The sequence below is a fragment of the Sturnus vulgaris genome, chromosome 2, assembly GCF_052056855.1.
Source record: "Sturnus vulgaris isolate bStuVul1 chromosome 2, bStuVul1.hap1, whole genome shotgun sequence".
Taxonomy (NCBI): Eukaryota; Metazoa; Chordata; class Aves; order Passeriformes; family Sturnidae; genus Sturnus; species Sturnus vulgaris.
The window spans coordinates 96,212,786-96,231,029 of NC_142244.1; positions in this window are offsets into that span (position 1 = coordinate 96,212,786).

Genomic DNA, 18,244 nt, shown 5'->3' on the forward strand with positions numbered 1-18,244 from the left:
CCAATGTGGCAGCTTCCCTCATCTGTTCTAAAACGTCAAAGAGCTCAGTCTTTCAAGGCACAAAAGAGTTGCAGAAATGAGCATAGATGCATCTTGAGTCATAAGAATGTCTCTCAGTTTTGGTATGGAACTTTCACATTGCATCTCCAAGGTACATAAATATAGTGCATGGCAGTATGTTCAAGATTGCAAACTTGTGGCAAGTGGATCATCATCAAATCAATACAAATAATGAGAATCCTAATGGATTAACCATTTTGAAACCTGTGAGAGGTGTGATTATCAAAAGGGTTGGTGGGGAAACCTCTTCAACTGTTAGAAATAAGCTGTTGTCAGAATCTGGACAAGTCATATCTTCCAAATGCATTAATAAAGTTTCACTGTCAAAAGAAAAGCTCACTATCCGTGCTTTTAGCTGCAGAACTTTTTTGTGTTGTGGTGGGCAGCTTAGCTCTACACAGCCTCTCCCTCACTTACCTAGTTTGATATGAGGAGGGAACTTGAAGGGGAAAAGTTTAAAAAATCATGGGTTTAGATAAAGACAGTTTGATAGGTGAAGCACAAGAAAAGCAAAACAAGGAATTCATTCACTACTTCCCATGGGCAGGCAGGTGTTCTGCCACCTCCAGGAAAGCTAGGCTTCATCATGAACAAAAGTGACCTGTGAAGGCAAATGCTGTAACTCCAAACATCCCCCCTTTTCTCCTTCCTACCCCAGCTTTATATGCTAATCATGACACCATGTGGTGGATATTCCTTGGATCAGTTGGTGACTGATCCAAGGAGCAGTCTCTGCTGTGTCCCCTACCAGCTCCTTGTGCATTCCCAGCCTGCTCTCTTGGTGGGAGAGTTTGAGAAGCAGAAAACACCCAAACACCACACGAGCCTTGATCAGCAGTAAGATAAAGCATCCTTGTGTTTTCCACATTGCTTTGGTCACAAATTTAAAATAGAGCACCATATAAGCTACAGTTAAATAAATACCAGAATAAAATATTGCAGACTGATAAAAATAACACCACTAAAATGATGTTCACTATCTTCAGCATATTTTTTTTTCAGCCAGGCAAAGCCAATACCAACCCATAATGTTGTATCAACTCTGTATTAACATCAACAGTTCACAGGGTAAAACCACACTACTTTGACAACAAAGCACAGTCAGCTGTAATATATATGTTTACTTTATTGCCAAGTTTTACATTTTTTTAAGTTGTGTGAATTAAAAGTATTAAGGACAGGATTTTTTTAACTGATGTGTTGTACTCACAGTTAGGGAGTTAGCAGTAAATTGTTGTCCATTATATGGAACTTGTAGATGCTACACGTGCTTGGACAGCCCTGCAGTCACAGTATTTTTTTAGGTTTTTACTATGAGGTTTCAGCTATATTCCAAGAGGAGGCATTTACTGGTATCTAGATAGACAGCTGGTGCAGCAGTATAATTTCTCTAGGTTGCTAGGTTGTCTGGCATCTGGTGCAGTAAATGACTGGAAAACATCTTTACAAACTGTTTCAAGTTTTTACACTGTGTATAGGGGCAGGCAGAGCAAATAAATGGTGAAGGAAATCATCCATGTCATTGATATTTGCCATTTCAGCTGTGGTACCTGCTGTTTACACAGAATTTACAAAGTGGTAGGAAAATATTTCAAAGGAACAACGGAAACCAAGTAGAAATACTTGAACTGTAGGGAGCACCAAGTGAGTTTCTCATACAACCATTTCTGAAAGCTAGTCTGAAGGTGAAAGGCTGTTCACAGGTACAAGAACCTGTTTGTTGTAGGTGGCAGCAAATGACAAGCTTTTGGACAGGACTAGGAGACAGCTAAGGGTAAGTCAAGCATGAAAGTTTGAGAAATGGTATTATCAGAAAGAATTGTCTTTCTTATTTTCACTGAACTTCACTAATTGTAAAATGCCTTCACTTTGTTCAGATTAGCAGTGTTTGAGGGAAAATTCCATCACTACCACTGTCCTTGTGGTCTGTTACCTCACAGGCTGAGAAGTTACCTTCTGCATTCAGTAAGAGCCAACATCAAAGCAGGGTTTTGGCAAACTATTGTGGCATGACTGCTCTCTCAGAAATTAAGTTTTAGGTTTCCTAGGAGCCAGTTATCTGTTTCTCTCTTTTCAGCTGCAGTGCCAGTATGTTGCTGCCTTTTTCAAGGACTCTTCTCTATACCCTTCTTCAGACAACTTCTCTCTTCCTTGCCTTCAAGTTTTCCTCTTTGTTTTTGTTTGTTTGGTTTTGGGTTCTTTTTTCCGTGGTTTAGCTGCTCTTGATGGCTTTAAGATGAGAGAGAGCAGATTTAGATTGGGTATTAGGAAGAAATTCTTTACTGTGAGTGTGATGATGCACTGTAACGGGTTGCCCAGAGAAGCTGTTGACACTCCATCCATGGAAGCATTCAAGGCACAACTCCATGCAGCATTACAGGCTGGGGGCAGAGTGTCTGGAAAGCTGCCCAATGAAGAAGGGCCTGGGGGTGCCAGTCAACACCTGGCTGAACATGAGGAACACTGGAGCAGGCTGCCCAGGGAGGTGATAGAGTCACAATCCTTGGAAGTCTTCAAGAAATGACTGGACATGACACTTAGTGCTATGATTTAGTTGGCATGGTGTTGTTGTTCAGTCAAAGGTTGGACTTGATGATCTTGGAGGTCTTTCTCAACCTTGATAATGTGATTATTCTGTTCTATGATTTTAAGGCCAGGTTTTATTTGGCTCTGAGTAAAGTGGTCTGGTAGAAGGGTGATCTTTAAGGTCCCTTCCAACTCAACCTGTTCTGTTATTCTATGATTATTCTTCTTGCCCTGGCTTCTGCTTCCTGGTACATCAGAGTGTACTGCTTCATCCCATGGTTCTTGCTGAAAGAATAACTGTATGTGGAATTAAACTTTCAGTCTTCTTTCCTTCCCTATTATCTCTGTCCAGTGCCATCCTTCTCATAGTGATGAGATGGGATTCTCTCTCAGTTTCTCTTGTCAAGCAGCCTCATGCAGGAAGAAGAGACAGCCCTGAGATCCTGTTTATTACACAGGACAAATATTTTGAAGTTGAAACTGATTTTTTTTATTTGCTATGGGTCAACAAAAGAGGAATAGACCATCACAGTCTTGCAGATGAATAAACCTTAAGACAGGTTGACTTTCCTGACAGCTGTCTCCAAAAGAGTAGAAAGAGGGAGCCCAGAGAACTGAAAGTCCCATGAGTGACACACATGAAAAAGCAGCAGTTTTTAAATGCCTTCTGTTGGAGCTGGTAATAAATTAACTCTTGCTTTTACCGCTTGGCAGCAAATGGGGAATAAATTTTACCAGAAGAATTAGGACCTTGTTTAACTTCCAGCAGAAAAATGAAGAGTTCTAGAAAAGCTGATGGACTGCATTCAACTTTATGATGCAGAAAAACAAACTGTTAGCTTACAGAAATAATACCCATGTGCTGTCATGACTTGTTCACTACTTGTCTTCAGGTGCTGAGTATTTGTATTGGGAGAGCATGTTGGGTCTGCTGCCAGTGTCAGTATTTCCTTTATTTACTTTTGATCTTTCATGTGTTTAAACTATAATGCTTGACAAGTTATGTCACAGACTAATTGGAGTAAAGGTTGATTAACAAGAAATGAAGAAAAAATGAGGGTCAGCAGTGTGGGAGGGAAAGCAGTGATAGGCCAAGACTCACTGAGGTATGCAGAAAACACAGGCAACAGAGGAGGCAGGGAGTTAGTAACAGATGGTGTTAGGGGCTGCCACAGCCTTGGTGGGCCCTCAGCTGCCATCAGCAAAACAGAACTGTTTCTTGTGCCAGTGCAAACAAAAATGTCACACGGCTGTCCTTGCTTCCAGTGCCTTTGGGCATGTCTGGTGGGTGGCTGGAGCCCACTGGTTGTGTCTACAGGGCAGCTCCAGACGGGGATTGTATAGCTGTGTTAGCTTGATCCCATGTCTGCCTTTCCACAGAGTTTGTTTGCTTGAGCACAGCACTGGGCTTACACTTCTGCCCATCACATATCTCTGGATTGATTTGCATCCGGAGACCTTTGAGCACAGGACAGACAAGTGCTGTATACACTGCCACAGCTACACAGGGCTCTTCAGTTTCCACCCAGCCACTGTAGCCCATTTGTACCTGCCTTATCTGAGGGGTGACTTGGATGAAAACCCATGGGGCAAGTTCCTCTTGTTACCTCAAGAGATGCAGTGCTGCTTTACTTTTGTTCTAAATGACAAAGCAGAAGGGCAGGAAATGGTGTAGCCTCTTAACATATTAACAAATGAAGGAATAAAGAGGTACTGTGATTAAAAGGATGAATGAAAGAATCTCCTGCAATCTGTAATGAGAGATACCACTAGAAGAATAGGTTTACTTTCCTCTGACTGTGTGCCAGTATCTCTTTATTCCTCTTACTTTATTTCTGTTTTCCCAGTGAAATGTTGTGAAGAGGAAGTTTTTTTCTTTTAACTGCATAGGATCCTTCCATCAGACTGTTAATAACCTGGGAGTAATAACATGGAAACTGTTGTCGGGCACTTTCTATGCCACTTCCACATCTTTGAAATGAAGCATAACAGAGCCAAATTTTCTTCTTTATGTTGTCAGCTAAAGAATTAACCAAGGAAAGAAAAATATTTCCCTCTTTTCAAAAAAGAGTTGAAATAAAAGAGGTGATGAGAACTTTATTTCATTTTCTTTTTTTTCCTCAGCTAAGAATTCAACTTTTATTAAACTATTAAAAAAATAATAATCTGTAGCAGTGGGCAGTAAACATTCTCCACTTGAGTCTCCTTCACTTTACTGTGGTTTGCACTATATTATTTGGCATTGAAAATTACAAAATGTTCCTCCACTTCCTCAGTTTTAACCTTCTCAGCCAGTGTTGTTCATTTTATACTGAAGAACAACATTTCAAGTTGAAGAACAAACTCTCTCCTAAGAATGCTGCCAAACTGCTGCTCAGCTGTTCAAGTCCCATCTGTCAATGAAACTTAGACCCAAATACTTGGCTTTTCCTTTTAAGCTCCAAGACTTGCTACACTTCTATTGGTGCATTGAAACACTGCAATGTGTAGTCCCGTCTCCTTACCTCACTAGGAAGCACATATGACTCTTAGGCCAATGCACTAAATCTCCTAATAATACAGGCTATCCTGATGTACAGCTGTTTCCAGAAACTTAACAAGGTCCTCAGCAACACTAATTAGAGATGTTTTCTCTCTTTCACCAGACAGCTATTCCAGCTCCATTTTTTATCAATCCCTGCTTTTGGAAACACTCTCTTGACTGAAACAAGTGCTTCCCTTATTCTTGGTATTCTCACATTGTGTATTTCTGCATCAAAAACTAACAGAGAAACACTTCAGAGCCGCTGGATTTTACATAGCTGAAGGCAAACCTTGTGTCCTGAAGTGGATGCCCAGGTGACTTGACACTGAATGTATTTCACACTAAGACTAGCCTTACTGAAATAGGCTTTGTATAGTTGGTGCCAAGTAATTAACAAAACTCCAGGAGTGTTAACAAAATGTGCCACAAACCCTGGAGAAATCAGGAGATGTGTTCTGCTTCAATTTTTAAATATTCCTATATGCCATGGATACCTTAATGCCCTCTATAAGAACTGAACTGGATGCAGCAAAAACAAGATATCATTTTAGGAGGTTAAAGGATTTTAGCAATGAACAGCTTTTTTAATTTACTCATGTATAGATTTGCAGAATGTAATTGTTTTGTATCTGAGCTGTCTAAGTAGCATAACAGCATGTGATCAAAGAGAAAATATGTTTTCTTAATGCTCAGCATGTCAGGACAGATAAGTGCAGATTTGGATTATGTTTTGCTGTATCCTATTCAGTTTTATACTGTTTTTAGTAGTGCAGCATTAGACAGATCTGTGTGATCTGAATGGCTAAATGAAACTCAGTGGCCAGAATATTAGAAATCAGGGGTTTTCATATGCGTGCTCTGATAAGCAGACATAACAAAATCTAGACTTTCTGCTACTAATGGTATTTGGAGGCCATATCTAGCAGAGGGGTTAATATAGATGTAGAGCTGAGCTGAAAGTACTAGGTTAATCTTTTCAGAAACATGTTCTGAAAAATGAAATATAAATATATTTTTCCTTCTGGAAAGGTAGATACATTTTAAAATATTTCTTACTTATTACTAGCACTTTATTTAATTTTCTTAAAGAAAAAAATATACCTCCACTGTATCTACACTACAGAAGTTCTTAACATTTATTTGTACAGACTTAGATTTGGAACTTCCAAGACCAATGGTGCGACCATTGAATCCAGATGCAGGGACTTGGCCTTGCTTTTGTAATTGTTTCTGTTATAAACCTAAAACCCTATTTCAAAGTTCAGAATCTGGTTATAAAAAAATACTTCCAGAATACAATTTGGCATCTAAGATATCAATCAAGAAACACTTATTGCTAGTTTGATTTCAGTGTAGCTTTTTGAACTTACAGATGTGCCTTGAGAGTTTTATCCGTGCTTTCAGACATTGTAAAGATTGTAAATACCTTTGACTAGCAAATGGAAATCATCATGCTGTGTTTTGGAATGATAGAATCATCTTTAGCTAAAAATGCCATAAAAACTCTAAATGGTCATGAGTTTTTTTCTAAATAGTAAAGCAGTTACTTCATAGCAGGCTTGCACTAAGGGTAAATTGCAGCCTTAAAATGCTCAAGTGAACATGTTTTCACCTAAGGAAAGGGAGAATTATCCAGCTTCCTCAAGCATAGCAGCTACACTGAGAATAGTTAATGAGATAAGCTGCTGACTCCAGTTATAGAGTGAAATATTGGCTTCTGTCTTTTTCGGCTCATTACAGATAAACTGAGCCAACTCCAGCAGGCTTCTCTTGTGTCAGCTTGTTTGAAGACTGCATGAAGAATAACTTCTCCACACTTGGGGAATGTGAAAATTTTGTCAAAAACTTGTCAAGATCCTTTATGGATTGTAGAGCCTAAATAACCCAGGGGCATGGATACCCTTGGCTCTTTGCCAAGGCTACAAAATTAGCCCTACAGGCAGTGAGGTCTCGTTTAATCAGAATCTTGCCTCTTTACAGGGGTAGTTAAGTAAGGTGGTGAAGCCCACTTGGCCTGCTGAATTGCTTCCTTTTGGCACAAACTGAGTTGCACCTGGAGCAAAGAAGGAGCTTTCTGGTATCGCTGTATTTTATAACCTCTAACTACTGAAACAATATTATAAAAATGCTTTTAAGTCACCTTACTGAGTGTGGCTGACCATTAAACCCTTAAAATGAGAGAAGGAGAAGGGCAATGACAATGTGATTGTGAAATTTAGAAGATAATGCAAGATAAGAATGACCTCAGATGTTGCAAAGAAACTGAATTTATCTCAACAAAAAAAGAGGAATGAAGGGTAACCTTTGGTTTTGATTATCAGCTATATCAACAGTTGAGTGTTTCGAGCTCCCTGAATTCCTTAAAAGAACGTGAATGACTTCCTGAGTTAGGCAGACTAGCACGGGGGCAGTGAATACATAGTTCAGCCCCACAGAGAGTATAAAAACTAGACAACTAGTAAAATAATTCTGAAGAAAGGAATGGGCATGACCTGTGGGCATAATGATTTTAGCTGCGAGTAAAACGACTCCACATCTTGTAAATATCAAGTATAGAAGTCAGTTATGAAGAGCCCTTGCTGCCAAACAGGCTCGTTGTATTTTAAGATTTTCATAAGAACTGCTTCTTTCTAATGAGTTCCTTTTTCAAGGAAGAGCTAATAAAGAATTGATGGATTTTGATCTGATTTATCAAAGTTTCTTGCTTGGAGCAGGGGTGCCTTGCCTTAGTGTTCTTCAATTTGTGTGACTGAAAGTTCCATGCTGCCTCCCAGGGATCAAATAGTCTCTGACATATTAAAATTTATGAAGAGAAGTTAGATGTGTTATGGTGTTTCCACAGTGGAAAATAATTTGGCCAAGGCTTTTAAGTCATATTTATACATTCAGATAAAAGTTAAATCCATTTTTTAAATATTCATTTCCACTTTAACTATAAGGAAATCTTTGGACTTCAACCTTTTTTGAAAACCAGATACACAACATTCTGCATTAGGAGCTTCATACCATTTGTGTCTGAAGCTGTGGATTTTCTTTCACAGCTGATATTTTTGGTGTTTGGTTGTCTAACAAATGCAATTCCTATGATGTAGGTATTAAACAGTCTGGTCTAAGTTGGAAAACAAACTGATGCTGTCTGAATGAAGTTGTTTTGTGAATTAATGAACACATTTTTTTTCCTTGTTCTATTCAATTTCTTACAGAATCACAGGACACTCTGAGCTGGAAGGGACCCACAAGGATCAACAAGCCTAACTCTTAAGTGGGGATGGGACCCACAAGATTGGCGTTGTTAGCACCATGCTCTAAACAACTGAGCCAATTAATATTTTCCTGTTCTGAAATCTTTACAATTTTCTCATGGAGATTCTGAAAGCTGGGGAACAATTTTGGCCAACCAGCAATAGATTTGTTGTTCATAAATAGCTTTCATAGAAGTAATTTTGATACCTCTGTAGTTTAATGAAGCACAGAATTGAAAACTAATAATGTAGTTATTATAAACTATTGAAAAAACTTTAAATAACTATTTTCAAATATTTTTATAAAGCTTCTGGTATTTCCATTTTACAGATGTCTGATGCCCAAGGTACATGCCAGTGGCAGTACAAACAAATGGATGTGGCCTCTTGCATGCCAGATTAATTGAACCTCCTTTAGATTATCTTGCAAGTCACCTTAATACAGCAGGTATTTTTAGACAGTACAGTGAATGTAAAGGAAATACTGTTAGAATAAACTACTGTTAGAAGGTAGTCTAGTACAGGGATGCTGAAACTAAGAGTAAAACATAACTAAACCATAACCTTAACCATAAATCATAACCTTACTAAAACATAACCAAAATTCCAAGTCTATAGAATTTTTTATGCCAAAACATTGGATTAAAAAGTTTGAAGACAGAGACAGTGAAGAGTCAAACAGAATAATATTCAAGAAGAATAAACAGAGTATAAAACCTGAGTATATTCTATTATGATTTTAACTCACCAAATTGGAAAAAGAGCATAGAAGTGGAGGAGAAAGATGTGTACAGGGGCAGGACAACAGTCGTCCATATGATTTTGCATTGTAGCATGAAAGCAGCATTCTGACTGACTGGAAATTTTTTAAGGGAATATTGCTTCCATGGAACATGTTGATTTGCTGAAATTGCAGGAACGAAGACATATTTCATGGATCAAAATTGCCCTGCCTGGCTCCTTAGTAGAGTCCTTCCTTCAAGCTACAGGATCATCAGCAGACCACCTGGAGGGATATTTATGAGCCAAAAACATGGAAGCCTTGAGAGGCCTGATCTCCCCAACCTTCTTTGCTTTTTGCAGCTTACTTGATAATATGTCAGGATTTTTTTGATTCTGGTGCTTCTGAGAGCAATTAAGGGTACAAAGCTCACTGGGCCTATGGCAGCCCACCTGCAATATAAAGCGTTTGGCTATTATGAATTGGTACTGGAAAATTTATGGAAAACTCAGTATTTTTTTCTTGGACTTGTAAATCCATTTCCTTGCCTTTTCAGGTACCCTTTTTTTAATTCAAGAAATATTGTTCAGAACTGAAAAGTCAGACTGTAATGTTTAGAATATTTAAAATATTTTTTTGGTATAAAAAAGATCAGTCATTCCCTACTTCCAGGTCCTCCCCCTGAGGGAGCTATCTGCACCCATCACTACTGCAGTTTACAGTCCTGAGAAAAAAGCCAAAATCATAGCCAAAACCAAAGTAATTAAAGCATCATAGAATATTTTAGTTTGAAAAGTCCCCATTGTGGATTCCTTAATGTTCAAACTTTTTTCCATAAACGCTGCATTTTAGAAGTCAGATCTGATTAGCATCATGGTTTGTTCTTATTTAATACTCAGAAGCTTGAGAGAAGAAGCTTGAGTGTTTTAACTTTTCTTTTTAACTCTTACAGATTTCTGAATATTTTCTGGTGAAATCTTGTCCCCATTAAAGTCAACAAAAATTCAATTATGGCTTCAATACATCCAGGATCACCTCGCTTTAAGATGGATTTGTGGTTGTTATGGCAAAATAGCTCCCAGCTTCTGTTTTTGTCATGTTTTTAATCTTTTTTTTTTTTTTTTAAGGGAATATAGTTCAGATATAGTAGGCATGATTAAGCTTGTCAACAAATCCATGTTTGTGGATATCTGTTCAATGATCTTCTCTTTCCTCTATTGCTTAATGGTGCAGTGTGTTCTCATATGTGTAATGTACTCAGTGATTAAATTCAGCATTTAATACAGGTATGTTTAATATGAGTGATCAGATGGATCCAGTAGAGTCTGCCCCTTTTCTCTTTTTCTGTCTAGCTAAGAATAGATTCATTATTTTAGGAAGTATACATTATCTGAGAGGAAACTGGGCAATGGGGAAGTATGGGAAGGAAGGAAGGAAGGAAGCTTTATTCAAACACATGCACATTAAAAGGACAAATGACAGGGATTCAGCTGTGATTTTTTAAACATTTAATGCTCTTTTTCAAGGAGATGGCAGCATAGGAAAAGTGAATAGTCCATAAATTTAATGGAAACCAAATATAAGCTGAGTATAACGAGCTGTGAAATTTAAGGATATCACTGGGTGTTTATTGAACATTGCTGAAACATGGGGAATAATTGAATCAACTTTTGACATACATCAAGTAGTTACCTTCTCATGGTTTCCTGTTGAATGATATCACAGTTGTATTTTGCATTTTCTCTTCCATGGTACCCACTTCTGACAGCTCTTGTGCTATGATGCAAAACCTGTACATTTTTTTCCAATCTAGACTCACCTTCCATGTGATATTTACATGCAAGCACCCAGCTCTGATTGCTCTCCAGTGCACTGCTGACAGGAGGTGAGGACAAACACTTGTGTTTCCTCTGCATACTTGGCACCATAAGGTGGTGAATCAAAGTCTTGCTCCTGTGTTGCAAGTACTCTGTGTCTGGGAACAGTGGGCCATGCAACAGTGCATTATACTAATAGATTTCCAAGGGCCACCTTTTCCTGTGCTCTGAGCCCTCACTCCAGTGAAGCTTCACCTGGGTATGTTTTGAAATGGATGGGTTCGAGGTTTTGGCATATCCACCCTTAATCTTAAAACTTCTTTGTGTATAACCTTATAGACAAAGTTCTGGGATTCCATTGCAATTGGGTATTAGTTGTGTCAACTGCATACATTATATGCATTAGATACTCCATTTTGGTTTTAAAAAATGAACCACCTCTCTGCCAGGCTTTAGATCATAGCTGGCCTTAAAAATTACACAGAACTGCCTGGAAAATAAAGGAAAACCCAATTACCTCAGAATATAAAGGAAAGGAATAAAGGAGTATAATGGGGTAGTTGGAAGAACAGCTTAAAATCCAATTTCAGTACGAAATATTTTTAATCCAAGGTTCTAGAGGTAATACACCAGAAATAAACTGCTTTATAAAGCAACCAGCCATCTTAGTGATTTATTGTGTCATTCCTTGATCATCAGACAGAGAGTTAAATTACCTAGATGGGATGCAGAGGGTTGTGGAATTACACATTGCTTTCTTCCAAGGTATATGAACTCCCTGTGTTATGACTTTCTTGAGAACTGCATTATGGTTAGGTCACTATCTGGACTTTTTTAGTTTTCTTGTGAGGAAAAACTAATCTCACACAGAGAAAGCAGTTCCCTAGCATACAGTCTGGATTTCATTAAGTGCACATTACTACTGTTTCCTGATATTGCTCTTCAGTACAAATTTTGCACCAATTTATAAGCAATAGTGTGACACAGCATCACAAAATGTCCTCAGAACAATTTTATAGATAGCAGGCACTGACACAATTTAAATGCAGTGCATCCATAAGAAAGCACATCTGGTCTTGTATCCACTCAAGTTAGTGGCATAATTATCAGCCACTTAGGTAAGTCAGATTCATAGCTATGAAGCTGCCAATTCTTTTTTTCAATAGAAATTCATTTCACAGGAAGGAAATTAACTAAGCAATTTAGTTTTTACTGCAAATGGAAGGTAGAATGCATATTACAATAATGTTGGAAATAGACATCTCATATAACTCATAGTCATCTCATATAACATTAAAGAATAGAGTATGACTTGCCTTGCCTTCGCTGCCTTATCTTGTTCTGTCCTCTTCTATCCTACAGCAACCTCTCTTCTTCATGTGCAGACTTTGAAGCTTACTCTGCTTTTCAGTTTGACCAATACTGCCAGGTACATGTCATTTCTATTTGATAGGGAGAACCACAGAATTGGGATTATCTGCAAAAATAGATGCTGTCAAAAGCAAAATGTGAAAATAAAATGGAAATAATTTTTTCTCAGTCTTTTTGAGCACATAGTCATGACTTTTCCGGCACATTTTCTCCTTCTAGGAGAATTAGACTGAGATGAAAGTCCTGAATGAATGTACCTGTATCAAACATTAAACCTTGTCTATTCCAGGATATAGTTTTTTACAAGACTGGAAAGATGGGAATGTTTAAATATATTAAACTATTTGCCTAAGAATGTTAAAAACAGGCAGCATACAATGCAGTGTGGTTTTTAATGAGAAGCACATTCGGGTGGCATCACATCTCTGGGACTTGGGTCTGTGGCAACAGGGCCTCCCTTGACACCTCTGGTCTTAGTCTGGTGTGTAAATTTTTATTGCCCAAGCCCTGACCTGGCTAGATAGCTATTTTCAATAGGGGATCAAAGCAAATTGGTTACAGACGAATTTTGCTGTGAAGGGTGTGTTGTCCTTCTTCTACCTCTCCTTCACTGAAATTGGCATACAGAATATGTTCGTGAGCAGCTGGAGGCAGTTCTGAATCTGTTTCGCCCATGCCCTGGGACAGCAACCTGGAACTAACAGCCTGTGCAGGTTAGCTCATGCCCAGCACTATGCTAACACAGCTGTTCTCCAAATTTATACAACCACGCTGAGGACTGGGCGGTGTGGGCACATGTCCCCCAGGGAGACAGGCTTGTGGCTTCATGACAGAAATTACTTTTATGCTGTGAGAATCTCCTCCAACAGGATTCTTTTGCTAGACCAGGTCACTCAACTTTGCTCTGTTTTATGGGCATAAGAGACAGATTTAGAAGTGCTGCAATCTGCTTTGCTTTTTCAACTCTTACTTATGCTTCTTTCTAAGATGTGACATTAATTGCTTTGGGACAGTTTTCATCAAAAATAGTCTACAGCTTTTCGACTCAGCTAGAATGAAAGGGTCCATGGGCCCCACACAATAGAGCAGTTTGAGATACCTTGGCATGCTGATTGTACAAATATTATCATTTAATTAAATGAAGTTAATGTACATGTCCTGTAGAAGATTTTTTGCCATTTAAAATGATTCAAATACAAACTAACTAGGAATTTTTCCATTCTTTGCTAATAGTATCTTAGAGTAATCCTATCTCTTGCCCTGAAAATTATTGTATTTATAAAAACAAATAACTACAGTGTAATTTGTAGACAGAATGATAAATTAATTATATTTCAGTTATAAACTTCTGAAAATAATAGAGTTTCTGTAATAGAAATAAGGACACAGTGTTTTCCGTGTATGCTTTTATGGGACTAGCCAGAACCAGAATATAATAAATAAGCCTAATAAAAATGCTTTTAGGTTTATTTGCATTACATGCTGTTCACTTACAAATTTATTAATTCTGTGATTCTATTACAAGTACTAGATTGAAAGAGTCTTTGTTTCTTATACAGCTGCTGAAATGGATGACTCAATTAAAATTTTTTAAATTGTCTTTTTCAGATAGTGATTGAAAAGGGAAATAAGGAATTGAAAAAGGCTAAATATCAGTATAAATAAATTCTCTCTCTCAGAGATCACAGTTCTGTCACATGTTTTGTACATGGACAGTTTCTGCAGTTTCTGAAACTGTTTCACCACCTGAAACCTGAAATGGCTCTCATGGGAGACAGGGCAAAGGGATGGGCAGTAAATAAAAGATAAACATTTGTTAAGGAACAAAATCATCGCCAAATGGATGCTGTAAAATGGATGTGAATTATGGTACAGTAGTCAAGTTGAATCTTCCATCCATGTATAATCTCAACTATTTTTACACATGACACTTTATAATAGATGTTTAAATTTCCTATGGTTCTGCCTGGTTTAGACATTCATTCACAGAAAACAGTCAGCTGAGACATTAATAACTGGAGGAAGACTTTTTTCAGGCCTCGGGATAAAATGTTTCTGCTGTTTCCATTCCATAAGCCAGGGAAGCTGATTGTGTTTGCTTTCATAACACACGTTCACTCTTTTTCTTCATCTCTCTGTGTAGAAATATCTACATATATATATATATATGTTTGTGAATAAAAGTGTATATATTCCACATATTTTGTAAAATACATGATTTTCAACAAAACACAGCAAAAATATATCATGTGAATCAAGACTGAAAAACAGGCAATAAAAATATTTTCACAAAGGGTAGACTGAGTAGGAGTATGAAGACAATATCACTCATATATATATTCCCTAGGGCAGCTGTAACTACCAACTCTGCATTTTCTTTAAAATTACTTTCGCAACCCAGCAATATTTACTTAAATTAGATAACCTGTCAAATGAATCATCCCAGCATGATCTCTATCTCAAGTTGTTTCCCAGAATTCATAGTTGGAACTTGATTTTCATTTTGCACTCGATCTAATTAAGATTATAATTTTCTTACGTGTTTGTGAAACACACAAGCAGTTGTAGACACACAGTTTAGGCACAAAAAATGTCCACAATGGCAGCACTGCTTAGAATTTAAAGGACTTTTCATCTATATTCCCAGAAGTTATTTCCAGCAGATGGTAGTTTAATTTATGTCCTTGTTCTCTTTTCTTTTAGCTATTATTTTGTACTTTTATCTGAATTAAAACATTTGCCATTTATCTGTCCATTTATCTCTCTGTTAGTCTTGGTTCTGTTTTTATTTATTGTAGTAGAAGCATAGAAGGTATTAAAAGTCTCACATGAGACTTGGGATGAACCCAAAATGCAGAATTTTTTATTTCTAAACCATATGAAGGCATTGAAGAGGAGTCAGTTCTTCTCTCCTGAATAAAATAATATATATAGTAGGAAAGATTGCTTCAGAATGTGGAATGGGATACCTGTCATCAAAAGATTTGAGACAATTCAACAAACCTATATTTTAAAATAATGGTTTAAGTGTATTTGGCTTAGATTTTTACTGTGGATTGAATGAAATTCTCTCCCAGGTACTTCTTTAGTTTTATTTTCCCTATTCTTTGCTTCTGGAAATGTCCCTTCTGTTCCATGTGAGGAAGGTGGAAGATGATCAGAGCCTGGAGTACCTCTCCTATCAAGACAGGCTGAGGCAGCTGGGTTGTTCAGCCTGCAGAAGAGAAGGCTTCAGGGTGACCTTACAGCAACCTTCCAGTACCTAAAGGAGACCCATAAGAAAGCTGGAGGAGGACTTTACACACGGTCATATAGCGATAGGACAAGGGGTAATGACTTTAAAAGAAAGGAGTAGATTAGATTAGATATTGTAGAGAAATTCTTTTCTGTGAAGGTCGTGAGAACCTGGAAGAGGTTGCCTAGAACAGCTGTGGATTCCCCATCCCTGGAAATACTCAAGGCCAGGTTGGATGGGGCTCTGAACAACCTGGTGTAGTGGAAGATGTTCTTGCCTGTAGCAGGGGAGTTAGTGATCTTTAAGGCCCCTTCCAACAAAACCATTCAATGATTCTATGATTTCTGATTATTCAGAAAGAAGTGGGAAAAGGGTGTTTCTTCCTCTTGCATGAATTGGCTGTTCCTTATAACGTACCTCACTCACCAGTCTAAGGCACAATCCAAACAGGCAAATCTGAAATAAAACAGACAATGAAATATTCCTAATCTTTAATTAATTCTTAAAAATAAATGTGATACTTATAATTAAAACAAAATAAAACTACAATCAACCAGAACTGTCCTGTAATGACTCACTGAGAAGCAGAACTAAGCAAACCAGCCTCCTCTTACCAGCCCTTCTCCTGCTGCTTAAAACACAATGCTTTGCTTCCTCATGTGAGCCAAGCAACCACAATATTTTCAGCTTAGTACCACAATCCCTAAGCACATTTTATTGCTCCCTAGCTGAGCAAGAGGTAGTGTGCCAAGTCAGTAGTTTAGAGATGTATGTTCCTGACTGGCCTACCAGGCACTACCTCTTTAGTGTTCCTTCCCTTTTCCTTTAAAGGGTACACAGGGAACTCTAATATTCTTACCATCTTATTTTCATAGGAATTTAAGAACATACTATAGCTTGGATCATTTGCCTCCCTCTAACATATTCTTTAAGAGCTTAAGAATTTAATAGGTTACTGCATAAGGGGACAGGGGAAATAAGGGGAATAGTGGGGCACATTCAGATGGACATGCAGGTGGGAATTATTTAGATCTTTCTCAGAGACCCATGTTGAGGAAATCACTTAAGGTCATTCCCATTTAGTTGGATAAGAAAAGTTGCTAGAAATCATTTAGTATTTTTCAAGAGAAAAAGGAATTTTTTTTTTAATTTTTTCACTTGGAAAGATCATTCTTCTCATTTTACAATTGAAAAAGCAAGCATTCAGAATAAGTCGTCCAGTCTTTAATTTATTGTTACTGTTCAAAGGTTTCCTTGGTGTGCATAAAATCTGTGATCCTTTGTAACAAGGCCAAGCGTGAAAACAAAGGGAGAGAAAGTCCATGGGTAACTAAGCTTAAGAATAATAGAAAAAAAACTCTTTAAGGAGTTTAGTATTATATAGAACATTTGCTCAGTAAAAATAACCCAAACCAGAAAAGTTTCTGGATGCATTTCTTTCATGCAAAGTAACTGTCTATAAACACCAAACAAAAAAGATTTTAAAAAATCCAAATGAAACATCCAGTGTAGCTCTCCCTCTCTCCCTCCACCTACAGCAGTTTTTTTTTACTGCTCATGCTTTACTAGGTTCAGCTGAACCTGGTGGCAACAATATCTGATGATGCAGCTCTAGCAATGGACTCTAAGAATCCTCTAGCATTGGCACTGATTGACTGATGTCAATCTCTTGCTTCAAAAGTTCATCAGCATGTGCCATTGCTAAAGCAGAACTTACTACTTTTAGAGGATCTCAGCCATGGGGAGCTGTAGGATCTGTGCACAGTATCATGCTATATTAAATATTACTGAAGTCCAGCATCCTATTCAGTGGCTAAACTGGAAATATTGGCATGGATGTTTCAAGGTCTCAGGATAAGAATTATCTCTCCTTTTTCCATTCTCTGTAAACTGCTGTTTAAAATAGCTTTATTTATTAGTCAATGTTAGGAAATAATTACAACTAAGTTCGTGCCCACTACTTAGAAAACTTGGGAATATTTGTGTTAGGAGCATTTAAGATCAAACTTGTCATTTAATGAATTGAAAAATGAGGGGCTTTTTGGTAGAATCTGATGATTGCATTATTTGCTATAACTTTGCCAAACTGTACAAAGTGGCACATGAGAGTCCTTATATGGACAATTACTTGTCTGCCTTTTGAGAAATTCAGTGCTCTCTTGTCCATGGTGCTCCTTTTAGCCATACTTTCTTTTTGGACCATTTTTGTTACCATTCTTTTTTCTTCAGTTAGAATTAAATTTGAATTTGCATATTTCCAGGACATTTAATAGGCCGCTGTAGAATTTAAAAAACCATATACATTAAATAGCTTTGCTCTCCTCAAGGAAAGATGTTGCCAATCAATTCACATCTGACATTCGTGAAAAACAGCACAACAGATGACAGCAAGAATGTAGAGAACAAAGAGCTGTTATATGGGCCATATTTTCTCTATGATTAGCTGTGCAGTATTTTATGTCTTTTCCAGCAGTGCTGGTTTATTGTTGATTCCACTATCCGTGCTTTTACGCACAATTTTAATGAACTGTAGGACAGATAGAAACCACCCCACATTACTGAGTAATGTCATGCCTTTAACTGGAACAGAGATCATGACCTCCTGATCAAAACAGAAGAAAGAAAAGTATTCATCATTCAGATGTCTATAAGGGGTTTGCCTCTACTTCCTCAGACTAGCTGAACACTACAGTAAATTTAAGACCAGTAGAGGGTACTAGTGTATGTATACAGAAGTGAATAAGTAGC